The following is an 18,877-nucleotide window of genomic DNA, read 5'->3' as shown; positions in this document are numbered from 1 at the left end:
ACCTTGTTGTGTATTTTATGCCTCATTTTGTTCACCACTTCACTGCAGTGCTAAGGGGCTTGAAGCATCTTGCTTTTTTGATACATATTCATGACCAAGTCTGATTAAAGTCCAAGAGTGAGTACCAGTAGTCCTGAGAGGGAAGTACTATTATTAGCTTGCTTTTAAAGAAAAGATTGTTTTCTAATTGATTTCCTTTGGTCAAGGGCTGATTCTTGGTTTAAGCTTTGGATCTATACTCATCTGCATATATGGTTGCCAATAAGCTAGTATTTAATAAATTTTCTTATTTACCACAGAAGTCAGAGCAGAATTACTTAGCTGACCTGATTAAAAGTGAATTTTTAAAAACTCTCTTTGTATGGTTGTAAAGCAAATAGACAAAAGTTGGTCCAAAATTTTTATTCAGTAAAAAAAAACTAGAATGAATCTCTTATGGAAGTAAGCAGTGGGATTCTTGGAGAGAAAGGAGGACAATGGACTTAGTAACTTTTTTTTAGAAGAACTCAATCTAGATCAGGGGTTCATTTTTGTGTATGTCATGGACCCCTTTGGAAGTTTTATAGAGCTTATTGACCTCCTCTCAGAATAACATTTTTAAATTCAGAAAGTAAAATTCACAGGATGACAAAGGAAACCAAAGATGCTGAGATATAATTATCAAAATATTTTTTTAAAATTCAGAAAGTTCTTAAGTTCATAAAATAAAATACATGGTATTAAAAAAGAAATAAATTATATTAAAATAAATATATATATGCACATATACATGGGATATTATATTATATTACATATTATACATTTCTAATTTTATAGACCCCCTGAAATTTTTCCACAGGGGTCTGTAGAGTTAATGGACACAAAGTTAAGAACTCCTGATCTAGATTGTCTTCCTTGTTTAATACTTTTGTCAATCCCAAAGTAGACTAGGAAATAATACCTTATAGCTATGTATGATGCTTTATTACTTGCAAAATGGTTCCCATGTAGAATTTCCTCGGATACTCATAAAAACACCATAAATAGGTAGCATGGTATTATTGTCTCTGTTTTTGAGTTGAGTAAACAAGCTCAGAGGGGGTAATTGTCCTCTTCTCTCTTCCCAAGGATCACACAGATGTGCCATTGTTCAGTTGTTTCTGACTCTCCATGATCCCATTTGAGGTTTTTTCTTAGCAAACATACCAGAGTGGTGTGCCATTTTCTTCTCTAGTCCATTTTACGGAGGAAGAAACTGAGGCAAACAAGTTTAAGTGACTTGTTCAGAGTTATACAGCTAGTACACTTCTTAGACCACACACATAGAAAGCTGAAGATCCCATGTTCAAATGCAGGACTTCTGTCTCAAAGTTTAGAGTGCTTTTCTTTGAACTATTATCCCTTGATTTTATTTCCCATGAGGCAACATGAACAAAACCTGAATAAACCTTACGATGAATTCTTACTCACTTTTGTTTGTTTTTAAAAGAATCTTCTCCATTTCACCTGGAATGGAAGAGCCCCATCACAATATGGATTGGAAAGGAGCTTTATCTTGGTCTGTTTTTGACCTGAGATATTTGCTGCCTCATCTCCAACTCACATTTTCCAGTCCTGGGAGGGGGGGGGTCAACACATTGTCCCCCAATTTATCCCAGGCACCTTATGGTAAAGTCCATTAAATCTCAAAATTCCTGAGCTTTTGTGACCCATCAACCTCAGCCTTCTTGAGAGCAACAACTTGGTTTTTAAAATTTGCAAGCATGAAATTTTGAGTACACAATTAGTTACTCAGTGTGTTGCTATAGTTCCTGCACTTTTTACTTGTGTCAGGGACAGCCCTGGAGCTGGAAAGTTGAATGAGCAGAAATGTGTCTCCCAGAGTGCATTTCTGAGTTTTTAATGGGGGTTTTGTGGGTAGTTAATACCACTTAGATTTGAAATCCTCACATATATTGAGACTGGCAGCATGGCATACACACATAAATACATACATAGGAGAGAAAGCTAGATTTGGAATTAGGAAAATCTGTGATCAAACTTTAACATCCCTACTGGCTGAGCCTGAATTTCCTCATGTGTAAAATATGTTTACTAATATATGAGGCACCTACTTCACAGGTTTACTGTGAGACCCAAATGAGCTCTGCCAACTTTAGAACTATAGAAATATTAGTTGTTCATCATACTGAACTTCTTTGGCCTCAGAGAACACAACCAATTTTTTCAACTGTGTTAAAACATTCATTCATTTAACACACGTCAGGAAAAGCAAAGAACAAAATATATTTAAAAAAAAGAAAAAAGGCAAGCAGAACTGGATAAATTTCTTTGTGATTTTGCTGCTTGATTTATTTTAGCCCCTGGCCCCATAGACATGTGCTAATTTGCCTGGCAATTTTGTTTGTCGAGATCATTTAAACTTTTTTGAGTTTATTTGACCTAAAAAATATTTTCCTATATATGAAGGAGTTATTTTGGATAATATTGCAACAAAACAAATTTGGCCATGCACACCCTGCAATTTTGCTGCCAGAATTTTATTTATTGAATTTGGTTTTCATTATTTTTATGACCAAACTGCCATTTCCATGAATGAACCCCCGGGCCGCAGATCCCCAGAGACTCTAGGCCAGTGCATCAGCTTGTTTCATTTGGTTAGTTAGAGCCACAGTCTTTAAAAAGGAAAATCTCTGCATTGAAACTTGAAAAAGACAAAGAACAACACATTTTTTTTGGTGGTTGTTGTTGTTCCTGAATGGAAAACATATTTTCCAGTTGGGCAATGTTGCTCTTTTTTTTTTTAAATGAATTCATTTGCAGAGGCTGTTTTAGAACTGGATTGAATCCATCCCTGAAGTGCCACCATATCCCTCAAGTCATCAGATAAAATGACTACATGAGAGGGGAAGCCCTAATAAGAACAATGTATGGAAAGGAGAGGATTTCTGGAGAAAGAGCAAAGATTAAAAAATAAAATGGAAGGGGCAAGAATAATGGAATCATTACATATGGTAGCCATAGGAAATGATAAGTTCCCCATTAAGAGTAGGCAATTTTCCATGATGACAAGTCATTGGTCAGAGTCTCCAGAAATGGTAATATTTCTTTGGAGCACCTCTACATCAAAGAGAAAACTCCTTTGCCTTCATAAGCATATTCTAAATCAATGTAGTCACAGTTAGGAACAGAGGAAGCAGAGATCAATTGGGTGGAGACCAGTAAATAAACTTGGTAAAGATGATCCTTTTCCACACTCTTACCCATTCAAGTTTTAGGACATATTTATGGAACTCACTATATCAAGCTATGTAATCAGGGCCAAACAACTTGCCCATAGTCAAATAGCTAGGAAGCATTTGAGGTCACATTTGAACCCAGAACCTTCCACCTCTCATCCTATTGCTCTATCCACTTAACCACCTAGCTGTTCCTCAAGCTATCTTTCTTCAATAAAAGAAATATTCTGAATTTAGCAAGCATTGAGTAAAGTATTAAAAACAATTAAAATAGTAGCATTTCCATATACAATATTGAACAGAAAGAGTCATACACGAAACTGTGAATCTCTGTTCTTTGCTTTTTTCTCTGTCTAATTCTGCTTGCAGGCTTATCAAACACTTATGCCTCCCACAAACTCTTTGTGTTCTACGTATTCATTTAGGATATAATGTATTTTGTTAAAAATTAACATAGTATTCCCCAAATGCTATTTCATCCACACCTTTTGGGAATTCCCAAGGATGGTGAATCATATGGCTGACAATGACTTTCCAGACATGATGATTTATATTAAGTCCACAAGGGCCACATTAGCTAGCATTGGTTGATGCCTAACTAATTATTTTTCTGGATAGAGCTCAAAAAACCTGGTTGTTTGTCAAGGTATTGAATTCATCCACACCTACGCTCATGTCTGGATGTTTTCTTAGTAGTTAATGGCTATAAAAAGGCAGGTAGGGTATATAAAGGATAGAGTACTGGTCTTAGAGTTCAGAAGACCTCAGCTTGAATCTAACCTCAGACACTAACTAGTTATGTAATTCTAGGCAAGTCCCTAAACTTTTGACTACCTCAGTTTCCTCAATTGTAAAATGGAGATCATAGCGCCTACCTCCCAGGGTTATTGGAAATATCAAAGAGGATGGTATTTGTAAAGAACTAAGCACAGTCCTGGATACAAAAGGGACACTTAAATGCTCATTTTCTTTCCTTCACATTAAAGCCTTTTTGGTCATCATTTTTGAACCAAAGGATAGACAGAAGCAAATTTAAGAATCTTTTTGCTAATAGGAATTAGGAAATCATTTCATAGCAGACTCCCCAAATCCATCTCCTCCTTAACCCCTATTCTAAGTGAGTGTCCATGTCTTGGTATACCCTTCTAATCTGAGGAACAGGTTAAGAATAAATCATTAGCAACTCACATTCATGTAAGCCTTGTGTTAGAGGCTCTTTCTGGACATGAAGAAACTTTAAGAAACTTCTGGCTCCTTTGCTCACTGTTCTGACCTAGATAGTATGGCATCTTCTTAGATCTCCTCTTCCCATGACCTACTCAGGGATGAATTCACTAATATCCTGTATACATTTCCAGTAATAGCTGGAATTTATGTAGTGTCTTAAGGTTTTCAAAGCATTATATACAATAACTCATTTGGTCCTCACACTAGTCCGGTGAGGTACATACTGTTATTATCACCACTTTACAGAGGATAAAACTGAGGCACAAAGCATTTGAGTGAAGAGAAGGAGATCTAATGGTTTTACATCTAAGAGATGAGTTTCATTTGAAAAAGAAAACAAGTTAGTAAGTATACAGTCCTTGGGATCTTGTAGAAGGGGATACAGAAGTCCCCATAACACTTATTTAGAGGAGGTCTCAGTTTGGTCACACAGTCAGGAAATGTCTGAGGCAGGGATTGAATTCAGGTCTTCCTGATTTCAAGTTCTTCACTCTAGTCCTTATATCACCTTATGCATTAAGGTATTAAAGCTCAAAGTATAAACAAGTTTATTTACAAGTTAGGGGAAGCAAGTAAAACTCAGCTGAGATAGAGCCTATAGAAAACATTAAGCGCCAACAAGGCAGAGGTCAATGTGTATACTCTCAGTCATTTCCTGAACTTCCCTGGATAGGGATAGCAAAGGAGGCTCCAAGGTTGTTCCTTCACTGATATTTTCCTCCCTGGCTCCTCTGGATCTCTACATCTCCCTGTTTTATCCTTTAGCTCCCTCCTTTCTGCTGCTCTAAGGAGATGTTGCTGGTTCTCTCTCAGATTTAGGATCCATTTGGCCATTCTCAATCACTCTTATGAGAAACCAGACCTTCCATTCTTCTCTTCAGGTCCCAGCAGATGTCCTGTTGCTCTGAGGAGATGTTGCTGGTCTTTTCTCAGATTTAGGATGGTTTGGGCCATTTTCCCATTACTCTACTGAGAAACCAGACCTTCCATTCTTCTCTTGAGATCCCAGCAGAAGATGGTTTTCTGCTGTTAATGATGATCCCATTTTGCTTTTCTTTGTTCTTCCTCCAACCTATACTATATGCTCTTCTCCTCAGCCTTCAGGAAATGGGAGTTATTCTCTTTTCCCAGGGATCAGAATATTTGATAGTTTGCATCAAAATGAAAAGAATGACTCTTTTCCCTAAAATTTTCTCTTGTTTGATATTTCTCATGACTTCTTGTCAGATATTCACTCCCCATCCTACTTCACCAATAAGTTTCATTACTTTAGAGGGAATTCTTAGATCATTTACAGAAAGGATTCTTAAGGTTTTTTTTGTGACAACCCTTTTGACTGTCTGGTGAAGGCTATGTACTCCTCAGAATTCTGTTAAACGCATAAAACAAAATCATGGGTTTACAAAGGAAATGGATTAAATCAAAATATAGTTACCAAAATGGTATATTAAAAAGGTCAAGAACCAAAATATTGATTCCTAGAGAGTTCTAAGACAGAGGCACTGTGAGAAGGAAGAGAAAGTCATGAGTTGATCTCAACTACCTTCATATACTGTCTTTTGGAAATCTGTTTCAGAATATCAATTTCTATGCATTCTGGGATAGTTATACCTTATGAGGTTGGGCTAAATTTGTAAAGCATCTTGCTAACATTGAAGGACTAGTTGAATATGAACCTGATTGGTCAGTCAGCCAATCAGGAGTCAACAAACATTATGGTTTGCTATGTGCCAGGCACTGTGCTAAACTCTGAGGTCCCAAAGGAAGGGAACAAAAGCCAGTCCCTGTTTTAAAGAAGTTTATATTCGAATAGTGGGGACAACATATAAATTACTAGCTATATAGAAGAGATATACAGAGTATATTTAAAGTAATCTGAAAGTGGAAGGTATTACTATTATTGTTATTATTATGATTAACTATTCTTATTGTTGTCATTGCCTCTTGGCAAAGGCCACCTAGATCTTGGAGCTTACTCTTTATTCAGGTTTTAAAGTTGATTGAGGTTTACTCCTGAATGACTATTTTCTGAAGTTTTAAACACCAACCTGAGACCTCCTCTAAATAAGTGTTGCTGGGACTTCTGTATCCCCTTCTACAAGACCCTAAGGACTGTAAACTCACTAACTTGTTTGTTTTCTAAATGAAACTCATCTCTTTGATGTAAAACCATTAGATCTCTTCATCCACTGGTAAAACATCTTGGATATCTAAATTCTAATCCTCCAATGGCTGTTAGAAGAGATAGATGAGAGGATGTAATTGAAAATGAGATTGAGTTGAAATATTGTTAGTGTTTCAGTAACAGATAAAGAAATGCTTATTTTCTCATTAATGTCAGTGAGTCTATTTCTTTTCAGTTATTGTGGAATGGACAGAATGAAGAAGAAAAGGACCACTGGATGGCAGAATTGATGCCTCTGGATTGCAGCATCATAGGAGGGCTAAAGTGGGGATTGAGTTTAGTCATTTGGTGTTTAGAATGGATAGTTCACATATAATGTTTTATATAGCTCCCTGTTCTCATATCCTGATAACCTTTTGATGGGGGCTATGTAACCTTCCCTCTCTAGGCTTAGGGGTAGGTAGGTAGCATAGTGGATAGAATGTTGGCTCTGGAATCAGGAGGACTTGAGTTTAAATCTGGACTCAGACACTTGTTGTGTGATTCTGGGCAAGTCACTTCACCCTGTTTGCCCCAATTTCTCCATCCTTAAAATAAGCCAGAGAAGAAAATAGTAAATTACTACATCAGTATCTTTGCTAAGAAAATCCCCAATCAGGTCAGAAAGAGTCAGACATAATTTAACAACAATGAAACCTGTAGACCTAGCATCATTTCAGACTCTGAGACCAACCTTGTCCTTGATCCATGGTAATTTAAGGAATTTTGGTCAGTGTCAGTACCAAATTAGCCTGATTTCTGGTTTTGTCCTCTGATTTTTGTCCCCATTTCACAAATTGGGCTCTCACCTGGCTTATTTTGATCAAGCACCTGGTTCTTAAACTAATTTTAATATCAGAGATTATTTTGTCCTCTTGAACCCCAATATCTTGCCATAATTCCCTGACTGGTGCCATATTTCTTCTGGGCCTGGGATCTTGGCTTGTGATTCCAGAGGCCAGATTCCCACCCTTGAACTCCATATCCTACAGCGTGTTCCCCACTTGCTGATATCAGACCTCTAAGAAGAGAGCTATCTACCTAGATCGAGGCCTTCTGTTTGCTCTCAGAGCTTCCCTCTATCCTACTTCTGAGAATATCTGTTACCACTGTGGGAAATCAAGACTCGGCTCTGCCTCGAGCTAGCTATACTACTTTTGACAAGTAATTTTCTCTCTCTAGATCCAGTTTTCTCATCAGAAAAATTGGTGAATTAAATTAGATCTTTTCTAGTTTGAATGATGTATGAATCTGTTAACTTTTTTTTGGTAGAAAATAGAATCTAATACATTTTATAGGAAATATACATCTTAAAACCTAGCTTTTGTACTTAAATGAGCCTTAAAAAGAGCAGAGGTAGGTCTTATTTCAAAGTTTTTGTTCTTAATAACTACTTCTTTGAAAGAGGGACTCTTTGGGGAAAGACTATCTCTTTTTAGGACCATTTTTATTTAAAGTTGGTAGGAAATATTAACTTTCCAGGCTTTTTACATATTGCCTCCTTTCACCTACTTAAACATGCAGATCTTTTTGCTATTTCTCATCCATGGCATTCAATCCCTGTTTTTGTATAAACTGTGCCCAATGTACTCCTTCTTCATTTCTGGGCCTGAGAGGCTCTAGCTTCTTTTAAAACTCAACTTAAATGCTAACTCCTATGGGAAGATTTTCTGTATTTTCCCAGTGGAGCTCATTGAGGGCAGAGGCTGTTTCCTTTCTGTCATTGGTTTTTTTCCTGTGCCTCCAGAGTAGATACTTCATAAATACTTACTGATTAATAATCACCCCTCCACCCTCAACTAAATAAATGCTTTGTGTCTATATTGTAGATTGTATTGACTTAATTCCATTTATGCTCCTTGCCCCTCCTGCACCCCCTCACATCCCAATAGTAGGGAAGTCAAGGGCTGTTTTGTTTTTGTCTCTGTATAACTAGTGCCAAACTCAGTCCCTGCCATAAATTGGCACTTTTAAATGCTTGTTGAATGAATGAACATCTCAAAAGAAGCACATATAAGGGGGAAAATCTCCACCTTAATTTTATTTTTTCTGTGCGTATACCTTTGCTAGTTGATCAGGTTATGTTCCAGGTTATAGGTTAGACTGTATGGTATGTGTGCATTTATTATTATACAATAATATTTATACCTTATTTTTTCCAAATTACCTGTTGGTACAGTTTCTGATATTTTGTGATTCATGTTCTCTCCCTCCCACTCTTCTCCCTTCCCCAAGATGGCAGGTAAAATGATAGAGGTTGTACATATGTTATTACATATTTCCATGTTTATCATTTTGCAAAAGAAGACACATATCACTTATTAATAGACAGAAATTTATGGAGGAAATAAAATGAAAGAATGATATACTTCAATCTTCATTTTTGACCATCGGTTTCTTCTATGACAATGGATAATCTTTTCCAACATGAATTCATTGGAATTGTCCTGGATCTTTGCATTTCTGATAATAAAATCATTCACAGTTGGTTATCCTACTTTATTGGGACACAATATTCTCCTGGTTCTGCTCACTTCACTTTATATCACTTCATGTAAATCTTCCTAGATTTTTTTGTGATCACCTTGTTCATCATTTCTTATGTCACAATAGTATTCCATTACAATCATAAACCACAACTTGCTAGATTATATTTACAAGCATAGACAGAAAAGAAAGGATTTGGAGAAGATCCTGTGACCCTCCTGAATGACTTGTTCCAAAGTCAAACATTCCTTATTGTCAGAAGGTCTAGTTAGTTCCTGATCTAAATCCTAAGGCTGCAGCTACATCAAATTTCTTTTTGTTTTGACCTCAAGGAAAGACAGTGACTGATCACCATCTTTTGTGTAATAATATTAAATGTTGGAGATTGACCAAGAAAGGGGAAAAATGGAAACAATTGTAGAAATGTCTAAAAGATATATGTGGTGGAGAGCTAGGTAGCACAGTAGATAGAACACGAGTCCTGAAGTCTGAAGGACCTTGGGTTCAAATGTGGTCTCAGACACTTCCTAGTTATATAATCCTGGGCAAGTCATTTAACTCTGACTTCCTAGTCCTTGCCACTCTTTTGCCTTAGAATTGATACTAAGATAGAAGGTAGGGTTAATATATATATATATATATATATATATATATATATATATATATATATAAAATATGGGAAAGTGGATAGGAAATGAGTGATGAGTGGTAAAGAAAGAAATTTTAGACTACTGGGTGCTATAGACAAAGGAAGGAGGTGAGTAAGTAAATGGGAAATTTAGGAGTTAACAAATATTAAATCCATACTCAGTCCAAATATCTTTAGAGTCACAAGCATAATCCAAGATGGGATTTTGGTGAAGCAAATAGTGAGGCAGTTTAAAGACTGAAATAAGGCATGAAAATACTTTAATCTCCAGAGTTTTTTTTTTTAATTCTCCTTTTAAAGTATAACATTGAAACTTACGATTCAAGTGCTGATTTCATTATGGGTCACTTAGTTGGAGATAGTTTTTTCATTACTGGATTCTCTCATTCATCTTATAGTTTTATTTTTAAAGCTTTTTTACAAGACCAAATGACCAGGGAATGGCTTTTTCCTTTTTTTTTTTTAAAAGGTTTTGAAGTTTGTTTGCTTAACCAAGTGTTTGCAGTCATAATTAGGTTGCATATTAAAGTTCAAAACCAGCTCATGTTGGTAGTGACTGAAAATTGTTACCATCTGATGTCTGTGTGGGTAAAATGCTCACCAAATGGTGTTGCATGCACTAAGAAGTAAAGGACTGGTTTCTGGGTAGTGCCATGAGAGATCAGGAAACATCAAGAGTCTGGGCAACATTCAGTTTCCAGATTTCCCATGGGGGCATTGTTGAATCTTAAAAAGGCCAGCCCACAGTGTTACTGGAGCCACTGAAAGTGCTTTTACTCCTTCAGTTATTCATTGAGTCATATGAAGAGATGCTACGGTCACCTTTCCTATCTCTACTCACCAGGTAACAAAGTGCTTGTGAAGCCAGAATAGCCAGACTGACTTAGGACCTTTGGCCATGTTGAGATGGAGTGTGAGACACTGAGAGATCACTTCTCCTCCTGGAGGATCTAGTTGAAAGCAAGGTTTTCATCAGATACATGAGACACTGGTTAGGGTGCCCAGAATGAGTCAGCTCCTAGTCTGGTAATGTTGAAAGGCAAAACTGTCTTTAATTTTAGCAGTGTCCCACTTCCATCTCCACCAGCATAAGAAGCCTATTAGGGAAAAGAAAGAGAAGTTTTATATGGCACAGTTAAAACAGCTTGCCCCAGGCATGAACTTAAGGGACAAGATACTTGTTTGGTTTCCTTGAGGTTCCATCCTTATTTCCGTACCTGATGTCTTCCTGATTCTACTCAATGAATGGTATTCAACCAAAGAATTCAATTCAAATCCAAGAAGATTTTTTTTTAATGACAAGCAAAAGATAATGGCTAATTCACTTAGGAATCATCCATTTAGACAATGTTTCATTTGCTTAAACAGAAAGTTGTAACTATATGGTGTAATGTTGAAATTTTTGAACTGGACTGGGAGTCAAGGGAATTAAGTTCTAATTTTGGCTTGGTAATTCACTGGATGTATCATTCGGGGCAAATTGCCTAACTTCCCTGCACTAATTTTCTTCATCTGGAAAATTAGAGGACTAGGCAAGATGAACTCTAAGGATTCTTCTGGATCTTATGTGAATCTATGAATCTATTGAATTGTTTCTGATTGAATATTATGAATTCTGGGTAATGCATTAGCTGATGCCCATGAGTAAAATTTTGAGCATTATGATATGCAAGAGCAACCAGTATTGCTTTGTCTGGTTGACTTAAAAATTCAATATATTCAACTCATCACAAGTCAGTAAATGTTTATTGTGTCTGTTACAAAGTATAATGTGATAGTCACTGAAGATATACAAAGAATGAAAAATGACACTAAAAACAGCTCTTATCTCATGGAATTTATAATTTTATAGGCAGATATTAAAATGGATCTGGGATCTTAGGGATTTGGGTTTCTCTCCAATAACTTAGCAATCCATTTATGCCCGCCATCTGTACCATGTTATTCTTGTGCATGTCCTTCTGCAAATTTTACTAAAGAGAGCCCACTCATTGTAATAGAGGGCTTTCTCTTTTTCTCTTGGCATATTGAGGATATCAGTGGAACACATGATCTCTCCATTGGTTATACCTTGCCCTTGATGTGGGATCAGCTCAACTTCTTTTTCATTTATACATTTCTTGTATGACATTCTTGACCTTACTTCTCCTTCATAATGCCATGGTTGTAATGTGTTACAGTTTGCTCACACCCATCTACAGAATACATAAATCATTATAATACAAAGTTAGAATGTGATAAGTGAGTAAGAGAAGTCAAATGAAAGAGATGACAAATTTAGGGAGGGAAAGTTCACTTCTTGTTAAGACAGCATCTGGAATAAGGTGATATCTGGGTTGGCTTGGAAGTAAAGTAAGAATTTAACAGATAAAAATGTGAAGAAATTTTCTTCCAGCTATTTGGAGATGGTTATGTAAAAGCACAATATGAATTTGGGAAAAGGAAAGATAGTGTTGGACAATAGTATTTCTGTTGATCATGATATTAAAATTTAAAATTAATTGAGATTAAATAAATAAAATAAAAATATAATAATTAAAAAGAAAATTGATTAAATATTAAACAGGGATTGGTTTGAAAAAATAGTTGGGAAGGTAGGTTGGAGTTAAGAGGTAAAGGGCCTTGAATGTCAGGATAAGGAGTTTGCTTTTTATTTGGTAGGTCATACTGAAGGTCTTTTAGCAGTGAAGCAGAAAGATAGGAGAATTCTTTAGTAGCTGTAAGAAGGATAAATTGGAGGAAAAAGGATATTAGGAAAATAGAGACTAGATAGTGAGCTATTACAGTGAGTCTAGATAATAGTAATAGCTTATTTTTATATAGCACTTGCTATATACCAGGCATTGGACAAAGGGCTTTACAATTACCATCTGATTTGATCTTCACAGCAACCTGGGGAGGTAGATGCTATTATTTTTCTCATTTTACACTTGAGGAAATTGAGGCCGTATTCCAGTGATTTGCCAAGGGCAACATAGCTAGTAAATGTTTGAAGCCAAATTTAAACTCAGGTCTTTCTGACTTGGGACAAGTGCTTTTTCCATTGCACCTTCTAAGCTACCATATGTGAGATACAGTGAAGGCTTGAATGAGAGTGGTGGCAGCAATAAGAAAACTAGAAGATGCATTTCCTGGATGCAAAAGATTAAGGGATCAGACTAAACAGGAATTGGTAACTGATTGGATGTGGGAACTAAAGGAGATGGAAGACTCTCTAGGTTTTAGGCCTGGGTAACTGGGAAATAATGGAGTCACTAATAGAGATAAGAAAATAAGGAGGATAGGCAAGTTTGATGGGGTGGAGAAGATGATAAACTCATTTTGGGTTATGTTGAGTTTATGGTGTCAGTAGGACATGCAAGAAGAAAGTGTACTCTCTATGAACAGCCTAAACCTGATGGTCCAGGTTTTTACCAAATGTAGATGACACCAGATTTAAGTTCTTGTCTGTATAACATAGTGGAGAAAGCACCATAGAGACCTGGGTTGAATTCCAGCTTTGTCACTACCTGGGTAAATTACCTGGGAAAAATAGTTTTACCTCTTTGAGAATTAGTTTTCTCTACTGAAAAATGGGAACATTTCCTAGTGTTGTTTGTAGGAACAAATGAGATGATAAGTGTGAAGTAATTGTGCACTATGATTTTTTAATATAAGCTATCATCACCACTGTCAACATCATGGTGGTCTTGGTTGCTGGTTATTGTTGTTATTCACTACAGATCATATACTTAAAAAAATCTCCAGACCACATTTGGGTTTGATGTAAAGAAAAGTTTCCTTCCAATTACAGATATAACTTTTGAGAGAACTCAGTGTCCATTGAGTTCCATCCAAGAATCCCCACTTGCCTGGCAAATGATTAGCCAGTCTCATTTTGAAGAACTCCAACGAGCAATTTCCCAAGTGGGATAGATTGCCTTGGGAGGTAGTTCGTACCTCCTGGTAAGAGATACTCAAGAAAAGGCTGAATAACTTCTTATCAACTATATTGCAGCAGGAATTCTTTTGGGCATATGGGTTGGCTTTGATGGCTGGTAAACTCCCATCATATTCCAAAGCTCTGTGGTTCTATGAATTTGGTTCATTTCAAGGGTCTGTCTCTATCTTTGTCACCATCTCTTTTTCTGTCTTTTATCTCTCTGACTCCATGTTTCTATCTAAGTTTTCTTTCTCTGTCTATGCTTCTTTTTGTCTTCTGTCTTTCTGTGACATATGTAAGGTTAACCATTGTATCCAATTGCCTGAAAGAATGTGGGGCCAGAAGATGGAAGAAAACGAACAAAATGGGAAAAGATACAACTAAGTCTTTGTCTTTCTGATATAAAAGAAAAAAACCCTTTAAAATAGGTTAGGTGAAATAATAAAGAGTATGCTGACTCTGTAATGGGTAGGAATAAAAGAAAAAAGAGGTCAAATAGATTTGTAAAAATCCCAGTAAAATCTGTTTTTTGGAAAATTTATTTGAAGTCTATATTCAAACCAGGTGTTTCTAGGAAGTATCAGGTACCTGCCAAAAAGCATTAGGTTCTTTATCCCTGTTAGCCTTGCAATGTAATGATTAAAAAACAAAAAGACTACATAATTCCCCAATGACATGTGTGAGGAAGCCAAGGGAGAGTTAACAGCTACAGATGTCCCTTTAGAATATTTCAATGATTTCCTCAAACTGAATTGGCCAATAACACTTTAGTATAGAGATGGAATCACAAAATGATCCATTTTGCTTGTAGCTGTTGCTTAAACCAAGTGAAATCTCGGAATACCGAAGTACAGTCTAAGGGGGTAAACTTAAACTGGTTACTTATGCTGTGATAATGTCACATTGTGCATGCCAACATGTAGCATAATACAATTCCAAATCAGAGGAGTAAAATATAGATTTATTAAGTATCCACTTGGGCAAAGCAGCATGTTAGATGATAATAGGGATTTAAACAATAAATAAGACAGTGAATCTAAGAAGCATACTGTCTAGTAGGGTTATAAGAAACCAGTACAGATAACTAGAATGCACAATATTACATCATATATCTTTTTGTCAGATGATGCCTTCTCTAATGGAGTGAGGGAGTTAATTGGGTATTTTGATGTAAAAATAAATAAATATATTTTAAAAATGCATTAAGAAGGTACAAAAACAAAGTACTACATGAGTCTTAGTAGGGAGAAATAGAAGTCATCATCAATCAAGTGATCAGAAAATGCTTCCCAGAGATGGTAGCTTTTGAGTTGGATTTGAAGGAATGGGAATGTATTCAACAGAGAAGGAGAGGCAGGTGGAGAGAAAGGCAATCCAAGCACAGGAAAACAAAATTTTGCCCAAGCAAAAGCATTGAGTAATGAGAGTTGAATGCAAATATTTGTGGTGGAGAGGATTTCAATTTGGCTGAAGCATAGAATAACTGGGTGTACAGTGTGGATAGAGAGCTGAACCTAGAGTTAGGAAGACTCAGATTCCTGAGTTCAAATTTGGTCTCAGATGCTGTGTGATCCTAAGTAAATCATTTAATTCTGTTTGCCTCAATTTCCTCATCTGTAACATGTTAGAGAAAGAAATGGCAAATTACTTCTTTGCTAAGAAAACCTCAAATGGGATCACAAAGAGTTAGACATGACTAAAAAATTGCTGAATAATAACAATAACAAGAAAATAACTTTAGGGGAGCATAGAGAGACAAGAGAAGTAGGTATAGATAGATGGTAGAGAATCTTGAATATCTGGGAGAGAGGTCTTGCCTTTGAACTATAGTAATAAGGCATTGCTGGCTTTTTAGCAAAGGCATAGAATGGTTTATTTTGAGGGGCAATTAGGTGGCTTGGTAGATAGTGGTCCAGATCTGGATATGAAAGATCCTGGATTCAAATCTGGCTTTAGATAATTCCTAGCTGTGTGACCCTGGGTTAGTCATTTAAACCCAACTACCTAGCCCTTATTTCTCTTCTACTTTACTTAGTATTTATTCTAATATGGAGGTAAGGATTTAGGAGGAGGGAAGAAAGGAAGGAAGGAAGAAAAGAAAGAAAGAAAGGTAGAGAGAAAGAAAAAAAGCAGGAAGAGAGGGAGGGAGAAAGAAAAGAAAGGAAGCTTATTTTGGCAATGGTATAAAGAATAGACTTATGGGAAGAAGAAAATGCAAGTGGTAGTAGGAATTGAGGCAACTGAGTGGACCACATTGACTCCATCTTGTGACTCAGTTCTGGAGCTAGTTTAGTTCCTTTTCTATTCAATTATGGACCTAGTCCAAATTCTGCCCAATTAGAAAAGTTCATTCAATTGTGGCAGTTGGGAGAAAACCTTATTGCATTGTTTGAAACTAGCTCTTCATGGTTGGGAAAATGGATCACTTATACCTGCTATTTAGAAACCTTTAACCAAGGACCTAGGTTATGTTGATCAGAAATGCAGTCAGATCCTAAGACTGATACAAGAAGTTTTCTCATAATTGTACATCTCGAACTGTAAGTCTTATCTGAAAACTGGCCCCAATGCTGATTATTCAGTTATTGTTTCCATATTTCTTTGATTTGTTTGTTTACAGATTTGTAAGTTTTTAAGCATTCATAAAATTTATAATTTTGATTGTTTACAGATACTTGGGGAGGAGTGGAACACATTTTTTCCTGAATTCAGGGAAATGCATCTATTCACTCTCTCCCCTCCCAATTTGGAAAGTCCTTAATCTTCCATCAAATTAGTAATCCGATTATCTAATGTAGTTCTCCTTCCTTTTAATTAATTGGCATTACTCAATTAATGATTTTTAATGTATAAAAGTCTGTCTCTTCCTGTATTTGGAATCAGCCCTAAGCTGAGAAAGAACCCTGGCCCAAGTTTATTGGGCATTTGGTATGCATTGATTAATAAATTGATATGCTCAGAGTATCAAAACATTGTATCCTCAGTTATTTCATCTCTTCATTACAGAGATCAGCCGTAATGAGGGTAATGGCAAAAGGAAGTAGGATGGGACAGATCCAAGAAATGGTGTCAAGGTGAGATTGACAAAATTTGGTAACCAAGTGCCATTAGCTCTGAGGAAATGGGAAGAGTTAAAGATAATTGCAAAGCTCTAAATTTGGCAGATTGAGTGAATGGTGACATCTTGGGCAGAATGGAAGAGCCATGTGAGTAATACCTAAAAAGAACTATGTACATATTGGGAGGGGAAGCAGATCAGGAGAGTCAGGGACTTTAAGAGAACAAAAAATTAAAAATTAAAGGATCAGACTATGAATATGGTCAATGATGGGTATGGAAGAACAAGAGGATTAGAGGGGAAACATAGGTGTGTCAGGGGAATGAAGGTCATAATAAGTACAGAGAATAGGTTTACTGAGAATCAGAGAACTGAAGGGAGAGGAGTACACAAAGTTGTAGTCATAAACTATAATTTCAAAAATCCAGATCTTAGTTATTAATCAATGAATATTTGCTACAAGCATCTACTATGTGCCAGACCCCATTGAAAGTGCTAGAGGCACAAAAAGAGTCAAAGCAAATCCCTTCCTTCAAGGAGATTACGATTTATGGGGAAAAACATTTGAACAAATATATACAAAGCAAGCTATATATAAGAAAAAATAGGAAATAATTAGAAGGAAAGCACTATAATTAAAAGAGGTCAGGGAAGGCTTCCTGTAGAATGTAGAATTTTAGCTGGAACTTAAAGGAAACCAGGAATTTTCTTGTTGGTGGTAGTGATGGTGGTAGGGGGATTGGAGGGAGTAGTTAGTTGTAGAGGCCATGGCCCCCAGAGACTGAGTTGGGGAATACTGAAGAGATTAGGCCAAGAGGGCAAAGTAAGAAGTACTTGAAGCCTACCAACACTATTCAAATGGCCACAGAAGAACAAAAATGCCTCAAAATGAATACTGGAATGGCAGAATCAATGAAAGAAAGAGTGAAGCAGTGCTATAGCATAGAACTACATGGATAGATAGCAAGGAGGACTCACCACACTGGAATATAAGGAGCAGGGACTAAACAAGCCTTAGCAGAAGTTGGATGTGTTATAACACAAGTGGCAGAAGAAAGAGAACAGCCAGAAAGGGAAGTAGCCTCAGCAGGGTAAGAGCTGAATCCAGTGCAATGCAGAATAAGCAGATGTGGGAGAAAAGTGGCCCTGCATAATCCCACTGGAACCAAGTATTTTTTTTAAAGGAGTTTTTGTACTTTTTATTCAGCAGTCAAACGAGGATGTATTTCAAATAAGCATTTTGTGCCATACCCAACACCAGTTCAACAAACTAATATTCTCTCCCACAAAATTGTCATTTTTTTTGGTCTGTCTGCAACGGTCTGAGTAATAAATAGAACTGCTACAAATGTTCAATAGTCCAGCATATAAAACTGAGCAACAAGAATCTCAAAATAGTCATGACCTTAAGACAAATTTCTCAGAAAAATACAACACAAGATTAAACTTCTGCAATATTCTTTCCATACACTAGTAAAATATTTTTCTTAAAAATTAAATAATGAAATACCAAAACAATTATATACAGTACACACAAATGAGGCAAAACATCCAGTTCTTGGTCTCTCTGGTGGCAAAAAGAGAAAATCCATCACATTTTATGGCACTAGAAAACAATTTAGTCAAGACCCCCGACTCATGAAACAGTGAGTAAATGTTTATAGCTTCACACTTGACCTTTAAGGGACAGGTTTGACTGAAGTCTCTAAGGAGAGATCTTTTGTTTACTTCAATGGGTAGAAAATGAAAAAGGGTATTTTTTTCCCTGATCAGGCTTATAGGTTTACTGTTCCTAGCTCAGAGCTATGTATTTGAGAGTAACACTTTGCTTAGTTATATAGTGATTTGCCCATTTGAAAGAGGTCTCCTTTGAATTGTCTCCTAGTTTACTCTGGCATTTGATTTACTATGGTAAAAAACACTCTGACCCTACAACTAGCTGCAGATATCAAATCAAGGAAAACTGATAAGAATCTAAAGGATCAGCACATCTCTAAGAAATGAGTTTTGACTTCAAAAACACAAAGAATACATAAATAATCTTTCTCTATATATATCATCACAAAATTCCTTAAGTACACACTTGCAAAACTACCAGTTTACCTTGGGAAATCTGAGAACTCACAAATATCCTAATGCCACCCATATTCCT

The sequence above is a fragment of the Monodelphis domestica genome, chromosome 2 (genome assembly GCF_027887165.1).
Source record: "Monodelphis domestica isolate mMonDom1 chromosome 2, mMonDom1.pri, whole genome shotgun sequence".
Taxonomy (NCBI): Eukaryota; Metazoa; Chordata; class Mammalia; order Didelphimorphia; family Didelphidae; genus Monodelphis; species Monodelphis domestica.
This window is presented reverse-complemented; position numbering follows the sequence as displayed.